Below are 10,403 nucleotides of genomic sequence, written 5' to 3' on the forward strand. Positions count from 1 at the left end.
TCTTTCTTTACTCTCCTTAAGCACACCTAGTAATGGTATCATTGGGTCAAAACGTAGACACAACTTCTTCTGGAACATAGTACTAAATTGCTTTTCAGAATACTCACATAATTTCATATCTCACACGAATATGAATTTTTCCCATAACCCTTTTTATGATTCCAGAAAAGTCAATGAAATGAGCAATTTGGAAATTTGTTTTACTAGGAGTAGTTCTTATAAGGATTGGATTTTGTTTCTCCTTTTGGGTTTGTTGTGTTTCTTTGTTTGTTTGTTTGTTTGTTTGTTTGTTTGTTTTCCCAGTGAGAGAATAGAAAGGCAAATAAATGCTTGCTAATTGAAAGAGAAAACAGTAAGAAAATGACTCTTATCCACAAAAAGCATATGTTCCACTGGAGAGCTGCAACAGAGAAGTAAACTCAAAGAACTTGTAAATTAATACATATAATTTTAGAAGGGAGAGAACACTAATCACTAAGGGGATCCTCTCCTAGTATAGTGCCTATTGTCTTCACAGTACATATTTTTTCCCCAATTAGTTCTTAAGTCTAAGACTAAGACTTATTATCTTACTATTTGTATCCCTAGAACAATACTTGACTTATAATAGTTATTTAATAAATGTCTTATCACATTATCTATGCCTACTCTCTCAGAAGATCTTTGGAGTTTTGACTCCTTCACTGTAAGCATGGGGCATGAGAACATGGTATAAGAGAATAAGTTTGGGGCCTTCTCCCTCTGAGGTCAGCATGAATATAGTTCATAAAAAATGCAGCTTGACCTTTTTTTTCCTTGATATTTGTCTTTCTGTTTTAGGTGAAGAAGGTTAAACAGTAGGCTCAACTCTTATGACATTCAACACATCAGGAGAATAAGTTTTTTGGTTTTTGGAAATTGAAGTTCATGCTAAGTTTTGAAGCCAAACCAACAATGATATCCTAAGAAGAAATGAGTGACCTTTGGCATCTACCACAATGGGAGCTGAGCTGAGGATTCATTCAGTGGTCATACCACTTCTGGAAATGAATTTAGTGGAATCAATACTCTGTAGAAATTGTACTATGAGTGAGCCCACTCCCCCAGAAACTGAGGTAGCAAAGAAGAGAGTGTGTCCTGCAGGTCTGGGAAGAAATATTTGTACTTCTGTTCTTATAGATTTAAAATAAATATCCTTTTGTAAAAAGTTCTTTAAAAAAGTGTTCTATTTGCTTATATTCCCAGCATCTTCCACAATGCCTAACAGAGTAGGGCCTTATTTAAATGCTTGTTGTTTGAGAGCTTGACTGGCAAATGTTGCATCCAGTCAATAGCAATACAATGTGCTGGAAAAAAAATGCAAACATGATGATTTGCTATTCTTTGTTCACACAATGAAAAATAATTAGTTCCACTGGTTTTTTCCCCACCTAAATGATCAGATTCAATCTGAGTATCACTTGAGTCACATGAATGCCATTTAGATACAAAAATAGCCCTCATAGCAGGCCATTTTTATAAAACCAAGAGAAAAGTTCACAAGATTATAGACTTCATTCTGGAAGGAACCTTAGAGATCACACAGTCCATCTTTCACCTTTTCAGATGAGGAAACTGAGGTCCAGGTTGATTAAATCAATTGCCCAAGAACATGAAATAAATGGTAAGATGGGTAGAGTTAAGATTTCTACTCAGGTCTTCTGACTCCAAATCCAAAACACATTCCACTCTCCTAACATTACCCAGTAAAATTAAGGCAATTTTAGATAAGGAATCCAGTTAACTCCATAAAAAACTTAGCTTCTACCTGGATTATCCTCAGATTCTATAGATCATTGAGCTAATCCCTCCCTTGATTTCCATTTATATGAACCAGGCCTTAATGGTCAATTCATCTTCCTGTTTCTTGTGGTAGGAATCTTGAGAGAATTTGTCACTATAATTTTTTAACAATACCTTATAGCACTTTACTTTTATTAAAGTATTGTCATGAATATGATCTTATTGTCACAATAACCCTGCATCCCCATTTTATCAGTGAGAAAACTTAGACACAAAGTGAGTAAGGTACTTGTAAGTAAAAAGGATCAGAGATGGGATTTGAATTTTGGTCCTTTGATTCTAGAGCCAAGGTTGGATTTTCTCCACTCTACCATTTCTGTCGTTCATTGTATCCTCAAATAACTAGTCTTTCACATGTTGAGAATATTTCTATTTCACAGCAGAATTGATGAGGATCAGATAAGATAATGTGTAGAAAATGCTTTATAAAATACATTATATAGATGTCCACTATTTTTCCTCCTAATCTTCAATTGTTCCAAGTATCTCTAAATGTCCAGAAATTGTTGAGTTTGGGTGGAATATGGGTAAAAGAATCCCTCCTGGTTCTCAGAGCCCTCTTCCTCCTTTATTAAAAAAAAAAACTAGAAAGCAATCACCTCCCTGTGCCTTTTCAATATTCACCTGCAATTATAAGATTGAGTGAAACTGAGCCAAAAATGTGATCCTTGTTGATACAGCTATTTCAGGCATCTAGCCATGCAGATCCCCTTTAAAGTGTTCAGTGCACTCTTGGTTAAGCACTGATGGATTGAATGAGACATACTTAACCTTCACTGTGCTTTCTGCTTGCTGACATCTGTGAATGACACATAACACACCAATTTGATACAATTACAACTCTGCCTGGAAGATAGAAAGGTAGAGCATTTTCTAAATCCTGAAGCTGGAGAAGGCTAAGAAACAAGATGTTAGAAATAATAAAAGCTTATGAACAAGGAAGGTCCAGGACAGCAGGGGAGTAAGGTTGTCATGTCTAATGAAGATTTAGTGCTTTAGCAATAAATCTAATTCAGCCAGAGGAGCTGGACTGCCAAGGCACCATGCAAGAAATCCCCCCCAAGGTATCCAGCAGGGTCGTTTCAGGCCCTGTTCATTTCACGTTACACACTTAAACAAAGACAGTTGCAGATCAGAGAGCCTCCATCTGGGTCAGCGTACAAATCCCCACTTCTGCTTTAAGCAAATAAAATACACACACAGCCTACTCCAGGCTCACTCTACACCTGAGTCTGCCAAGGAAAACTATCCAGTTTGGGAATACAAAAACCAAGACAAAAAATGGAACTGGCCCTCATGAAGGCTGCTCTGCTACTTTCTATGTCCTCAGAAAGAAAAATATTTAGCATGCACGGTCTCAGGTTACTGCTGCTATAGGCAAAGGTTGTACCAAAGGTTACTACTTGTCATTGTCTTCTTCAGTGGGGCTCAATCATTCTCCATGAAGTTGTGTGCTTTAAAAAAGCAGGACCCAATCCTAATCATGTTACCTTCCTAGAGCAGTGATTAAAGTATTCAATGGCAATTTGACCTGCCATGTAACTTAAAGGTTGTAGTTCTCTAAACTTTAACCAACTCAATAATAATAATTCATGTTTGTTTAACACTTTGTGGTTACAAAGTATCTTGGATGGATTTGATCAAGACAGCTTTCTAAGGTAACAGTAGTAATAGTAGTAGTGTCAGTCGATTTAAAAGCACTTATTAATTGCCTCCTGTGTATTCCAGACACTATACTAGGAAAGAAAAAAGTTTAATAGTTCCTGCCCTCAGGAAACTTACATCCTATCAGGAGAGACAACACAAACATATAAAACGAGATTCAGAATCATTAGAAAGTGATTTAGAGAGAATTACAGCTAGAAGTATCAGAAAAGTCTTTGTGTAAAAGATATCATATGAAATGAGTCTTAAAGGAATTTAGGGAGCCCAAGAGACAGAGGTGATGAAAGACAGACTCTAAGAATGGGACAGAGCCATTGAAAAGGCACACAGATATAAAATGAAATATTGTACATGAGGGATAGTAATGACAGTCTGACTGGAGTATAGAGTATGTGACAGAGTGTAACATAGTAAAGTTGAAAAGATAAGTTGAAATCAGTTTACAAAGATCTTTACATGAAATATATTGCCATTGTTTTCATGGTAGTAGAAGTAGCAGCAATAGCAACAGTGGTAAGAAAAGCAGTCATCATTGCATAATAAAGTAGTTCTTTTTGGTTAACCTCTTAAAAGTTTAGAAAGCTCTTTACAAAGATTATCCCATTTCATCCATGCAACAGCCCTGGCGGTGGGGGGGGGGACATAGATATTACTTTTATTCCCAATATGCAGATGAAGAAAATGGAAGAATTAAAGTGATTTGCCCAGGATCACATGGCTGTGTCTGAGACCAGGGTTGAACTTGACTTGACACACAGTGCTCTATCCACTGCACCACAGTCATTTCAAATGAGATAATATATTAAGTGCTTTCCAAATCTCAAACTGCCACACAAATGTTAACTAGTCATAGTGATGGTGGTGGGCAGCTAGGTGGTGCAGTGCCAATCCTGGAGTCAGGAAGATCTGAATTCAGATCCATCTGGCCTCAGATATATCCTAGCTATGTTATCCTGGAAAAGTCATTTAACCCTGTTTGCCACAGATTCCTCATCTGTCAAATGAGCCAGAAAAGAAAATGGCAAACCATTCCAATGTCTTTGCCAAGAAAACCCCAAATGGGGTCATGAAGAGTGAGACTGAAATGACTGAACAATAACAAAAAGTAGTGGTGCCAATAGCAACAGCAGAAACAAAAAAAAAATCATAGTATTAGCAAGAGGAGAAATGATGCATTCACAGAGTAAGGTATTAAACATGTTTATTATACATTTTCTCATTTTAACCTCATGGCTACCCATTAAGATAGATAGACATTATAGTCATTTTTATTCTTTTTTTTTACAGATGAGGAAATAAGTTCAAAGGATCTAAATGCTCTTTCAAGGGTCACATAGTTTACTAACTATGAGAGACAGGAATTGAACTCACATCTTCCTGACTCCACATCTAGAGGTCCATCTAATCCTAATTTTTACAGAAGAAAAAACTAAGGCTTAACTGATTAGAAGTTGTACAACTAGATCTCACATCTTCTGTTACTAGACGAATCTTCTATCACCAAGCACTTATTATAATACAGAGGTGCCTAACTCATTATTGATGTTATGATGCCCCCCCAGCTTATCTTTCCAGATTGCTCACACATTACTTCGCATCCCGCTCTCCCAAGAACTCTAAAATCCAGTTTAAAATGGCCAATCACAGATACCAGTATGTGACTGTATGCAATAGATAGAGAACTAGACATATAGTCAGGATGAACTTAGTTCAAACCTATCCTTCCTCAGATACTTGCTAGCTATATGAACTTGAGCAAGGTGTTAACCTTTGTCTGCCTTGATTTCCTCATCTGTGAAATGGGAATAACAATAGCACCTACCTCCCAGGGTTGTTATGAAGATAAAATGAGAGAATTAGTAAAGCACCTAAAAGTTCTCTAGAAATTCTAGTCAGGTATTTCATATTATATTTATATCATAATGTATCTATGTTATATCTATATCCAATTTTGCTTAGGGAAAAAATGTCTTCCATCATTTCACTGGAAAGATTCTTCAAAGCCCAACTTTTCCATGAAGATTTCTGACAGAAAAAAGAGGTTGAGGTAGATCATTATTTCTAATGCTTCTCTTCAAGTAACTCTCATGACTATGCACCTTATAGAAGGATCTAGAGATGTAACTGGGTTAGAGCATCAGGGCTTTTACCCCAGGCTATGAAATTTAGAGGGTATCAGCAACACCTTCTTGGATGATTTCTTCCCTGGCCACCCTCATCCTAGTGGTAGCAATGTTTGTGCTCCATTCTCCATCTCTATACCTAGAAGCAACTGTTGTCCAGTTCCCAGCTGCACTCTCAGCAGGACAGAAATCTCTTGATGTCCCAGGATACAATTTCTCCACTCCCAAAGCTGGATCCCACATGAATTTCCTCATTCCCTATGTTTAAATGGCTCTAGAAAGGCTATAATCAGTTAATGTGAAAAGCTATGAGAAGAGTTCTTCTGTAATGGTTCACTATGGTCCTCCATGGAGAAATAGCTTGAGGGTAAAATAGAGCTGTTGAGAATGTCATCTCTAAGCAGAATAGAAGATACCATTGGCAAGAAATCAAAAGCAAGATGAATCCATTTGTAAAGTTTCTTTAGAGCTCATTATGCTTAGTATTGAAAACTCTTACAATATGACTCCAGAGTTTTGTTTTTTTTTTAAATCCTTACTTTCCATCTTAGAATCAATACTATGTATTGTTTCCAAGACAGGCAATCGGGGTTAAGTGACTTGCCTAGGGTCACAGGAAGGGTGTGAGGCCAAATTTGAAACTAGGATTTCCTGTCTCTAGACTTGGATCTCAATGCGCTGAGCCATCTAACTTCTTCTCAATCTATCTTTCCAGGTTGCCCACACATTACTTCCCATCCCACTCTCTCAAGAATTCTATAATCAATTCAAAGTGGCCCTCACTACAATCAATATGTGACAATATATGTGTCTTTTTGGAGTCTATCTCCCTTGCTTGGAAGACTTTTCCTCCTCATTTCTGCTTCCTGAAACTTCTAGCTCCTATTAAAGCTCAACTCAAATACTATTTACTAAAAGAAGTCTTTCTGATTCATGTAAACTAGGTTGTAGTAGTGATTTTTTGTGTGTGTATAGATTGTACTAGATAGGTGCTGAGGTTCCTTCAAACTCAATTTCTAGGATTACTCAGTTATTAGCGGGCTCTCTCCAATAAAAAAAAATTTAAAAAGTTTAACTGTTGCAAAATTCTGGAAATATATTCTGTGTGAATGGTATTGATGACTATCTTGTTTTTTAATGGTGAAAATAGAAATTAAAAAAAAAATAGAATGATGGTAGCAGATCTAATAGCCTCTGGTGCCAGCTGTAGGTGTATTCCTACTCTCAGCTGTATTCTTCTGCCTAAGAGTATGAGAAAGAGCCATGGAAAGGAGCAAAGGAGAGACCATAAAAATCTAAAATCCTTTGAGATCCTATTCTGTCTGGTCCCTGTAAGTCAAAATGCCTTTACACTTGGAATGCATAAATGGAATGTATTAATGATATTTAGGGATTCTTTGTAGGAAGGCAGCTGAAGTTTCTTAAATGGAATCCAGATCATATATATAAAAACACTTTGAAAAGAAGAAAACTCTGCACAAAGGCAAACAACATGTGTACCTGAGCCACTGGAGCCTTCAAGCCATTGCCATGCTGGTGAATATGGAAGTTACAAGAAGAGTAGACAGGAGGAGAGGGCCTGAACATATGTTATCAACTGTTGCCCAGCTATGACTTTGGGCAGGGGGAGTCATTTTAACAGGTATGACTAATGCTGATTTTAACCAATGACAAATGTGAAATAGGGTTAAAGAATTTCATAATTACAGTAAATTCTTATTTACCCGGGAGGCAGAATAAAAACATAAATTTACCTGTTACTTCCCTCGAATTTCTGTCTTTTAAACTATAAAAATTAATATTTTGCCAGAGGAGAGTGGATGGAATGTTTTCTGTCTTATAATATCTCTAGAGCCATAGATAATTTCAGGCTTACATTTTTATCACTGCCTCTTTAAACTTGATTAGTGACCTAGAGCTAAATGTCTGTTCATTGATTATCTTACAAAATACTTTCCAATTGTTCCAGAAAGAGGATCATAGATCTTAGAGTAGAGGACCTTAGAGGCAATTTAATTCAATAGTTCTAGCTTCTAACATTTCTAATAAAACTTTTGTTGTTTGTTCTTTTTGTTTATGTGCCTTGCCTAAGGAATTCTGAAATCTGATTTCTATTTATGTGATTTGGGGGGGATATTATTTTATCATACATTGAATGATAATTGTAGCTAACTTTATGTTATTCATTCAACTCTTACTACAACTGTATAAGGTAGATGATATTACTATGTCCATTTTATAGATGAAGAAACTGAGACTAGTAAATGTTAAAAGACTTGGTCAAGATAGTGACTTGCACAACTAATGAATGTCTGAGTCATGATTAAAAATCATTTACATGAATCCAAGTCCAACATTCTACCTAATATGGCACTAAATTTGTAAAGACACCCAAAATCATCAAAGAAAATTTTATGCTTTTATTAATCCTCATTTAAAGTATATTAAAATGATGATTAGAAATCTCAGAGAAGTAGTAAACTAAGGGATGAAATAATATAATCTTACACCTTGCAAAAAAAAGAGCTCCACACAAAGGTCAGAATCAATTAATTTCAGTTTGGCCTATTTCGTTGGAAAAAAAAATTGATTCCTAGGAAATCAACTTTACCATTTACTACCTATGCAACCATGAACCAGTGACAACCCCTCTTGGAACTCCACTTTCTCCACTTTAAGATGAGGAGTTTGAATCTTATATACTTTAAGATCCCTTCTAACTCAATATGCAAATATTTTCAGTTTGTATGTAATTGGATCACTACCCTTGAATCACTAAAATTGAAGGTTTAGTGGGTCTAGGATTGTCACTGTTGAAAAAAAAAAACAGGATCTGTTGAGACATTACAAATACCTATTAACAACCAACAATTATAAAAAAAAATTGAAGCTAAAGAAATTAAGTGACTTGCCCAAGGTAGCACAGCAAAGTAAGCTTCAAAACCAAAACATTACATCTTCCAACTCGATGACCAATTTTCTTTTCACAAAGATACTCTTTCCTATGGCCTTCTAATTATTAAAAAAAAAAGTTTTGATTGAGTTATGAACTAGCCAAGAGAAACCCACTGTCCCCACAAATATTTCAGCAAAATTCTTTTTCTTTTAAATCTTTACTTTCTATCTTAGAATCAATAATAAGTATTGGTTCCAATGCAAAAGAACAAAAAGGGCTATGTAATTGGGTTTAAGCAATTTGCCAGGGTCACATAGCTAGGAACTTTGAACCCAAGATCCTTTAACTCCAAGCCTGGCTCTCTATCCACTAAGTTCCCTCTCCAGCAAAATTTTAAAACTTAACTGGAAAGGATAAAAGCAAAGAAAAACAGAAAAAAATGGGAGTAAACTCCTCTTTCCATTTCAGGACTGATTAAGAAGTTTGCCAGAAGCCTATGGACACTTTGAAGGTAAGTCAAGAAAGACAAAAACTATACCACCTAGAGAGCATGCTCCAGAGTTTCAAATAGACTGGGGTAATACTCAGACAACCCACCTCCTAACCACATCAACAGAAAGGAAAAATGCAGCACCCAGGCCATATCTAAATCATAGAAGGAGAAAGGATTAGGGCAATGCCCAGGCAGCTCATGCTGGAAGAACAATAGGAACCAAGGCAGATACATCAACAAGGAAGCACAACAGCCAGATAGCTCATCCCAAAACCACAGCAAGAGATAGTCAATGCAAGAAACAGGGTGTTCATAGCACCTGAACAAGAAAATATGGAGGTCTTTAGGGAAGCCTACTAAACATGGCAATCAGATGGAGACAACTGGAGGACTAGTTCAATACCCAAGTCAAGATCCCATAATACTAAGTTAAAATCCAGGAATTTCTGAAGAAATTAGGACCTAGTCCTAGTCACTATACCCAGAATGACAGAAGCAATGATATTCAGATTATAGAGCAAGCTGAATCAAGCAAAGCCTAAGCACCCCCAAAAAAGGAAAGTAATCTGATCTAAGGGGAAAAAATCATAATTCAGAAACAGAGGCTATATATATGAATAAGAAGAAGAAAACACAAAACTAAAAAAAAATGGATACTATAGTTTGAGAGAAGCCCCAAAGGTAAAACTAGAAGAAGAAAGTAGGTGAACAGAAGGTTCAAATGGCACCATAAGGATATGTGGGTAGGGAGGGAATAGCTTTCCATAGAGCTTATAAGAATTCATGAAAAAAATGAAACAAGAACTAAAAGGTAAAATGAGAATTTAAAAAGGAAATATGAAATGTGATATTAGAAGGAAAATAAACTTAAAAATACATAAAAACCTTAAATAAGTACTATATTTAAAAAATAGAATGGAACAATCAGAACTTTCCATAAGGAAAGAAGAAACATTATAACAAAAAAAAAAGTAAATGACTTTTTTTAAATAGAAGAAAATGTAAGCTATCTCCTATGTTTAAAAAATGAACTATGAAACAGGTGGAGGAGAAAAAAATAAGACTCATAAAGCTATCTGAAAACCATGAGCAACAACAAAAAAAAGATACAATATTATAAGAAATTATAAAAGAAAAACCAAAAGTATTGCTAAGAACCAGTGAACAAAGTGCAAAAGATAGAATCCCTTGAACATTACATAAAAGGATCTTCAAATTGAATAATCCTGAGGATGCCATAACAAAAATCCTCAGCCTCCAGTTAAAAAAAATACTATATGAAATCAGAAAGAAGGAATGTAGGAAAAGACAGTTGGGAACTCACAAGATTATATTGCATGAAAAGGCAAAAGAAAAAGGTGTATAACCAATAAATTTCCCTGAAAATAATGAGATTAATCCTATA

This window comes from Monodelphis domestica, chromosome 2 (assembly GCF_027887165.1).
Source record: "Monodelphis domestica isolate mMonDom1 chromosome 2, mMonDom1.pri, whole genome shotgun sequence".
Taxonomy (NCBI): Eukaryota; Metazoa; Chordata; class Mammalia; order Didelphimorphia; family Didelphidae; genus Monodelphis; species Monodelphis domestica.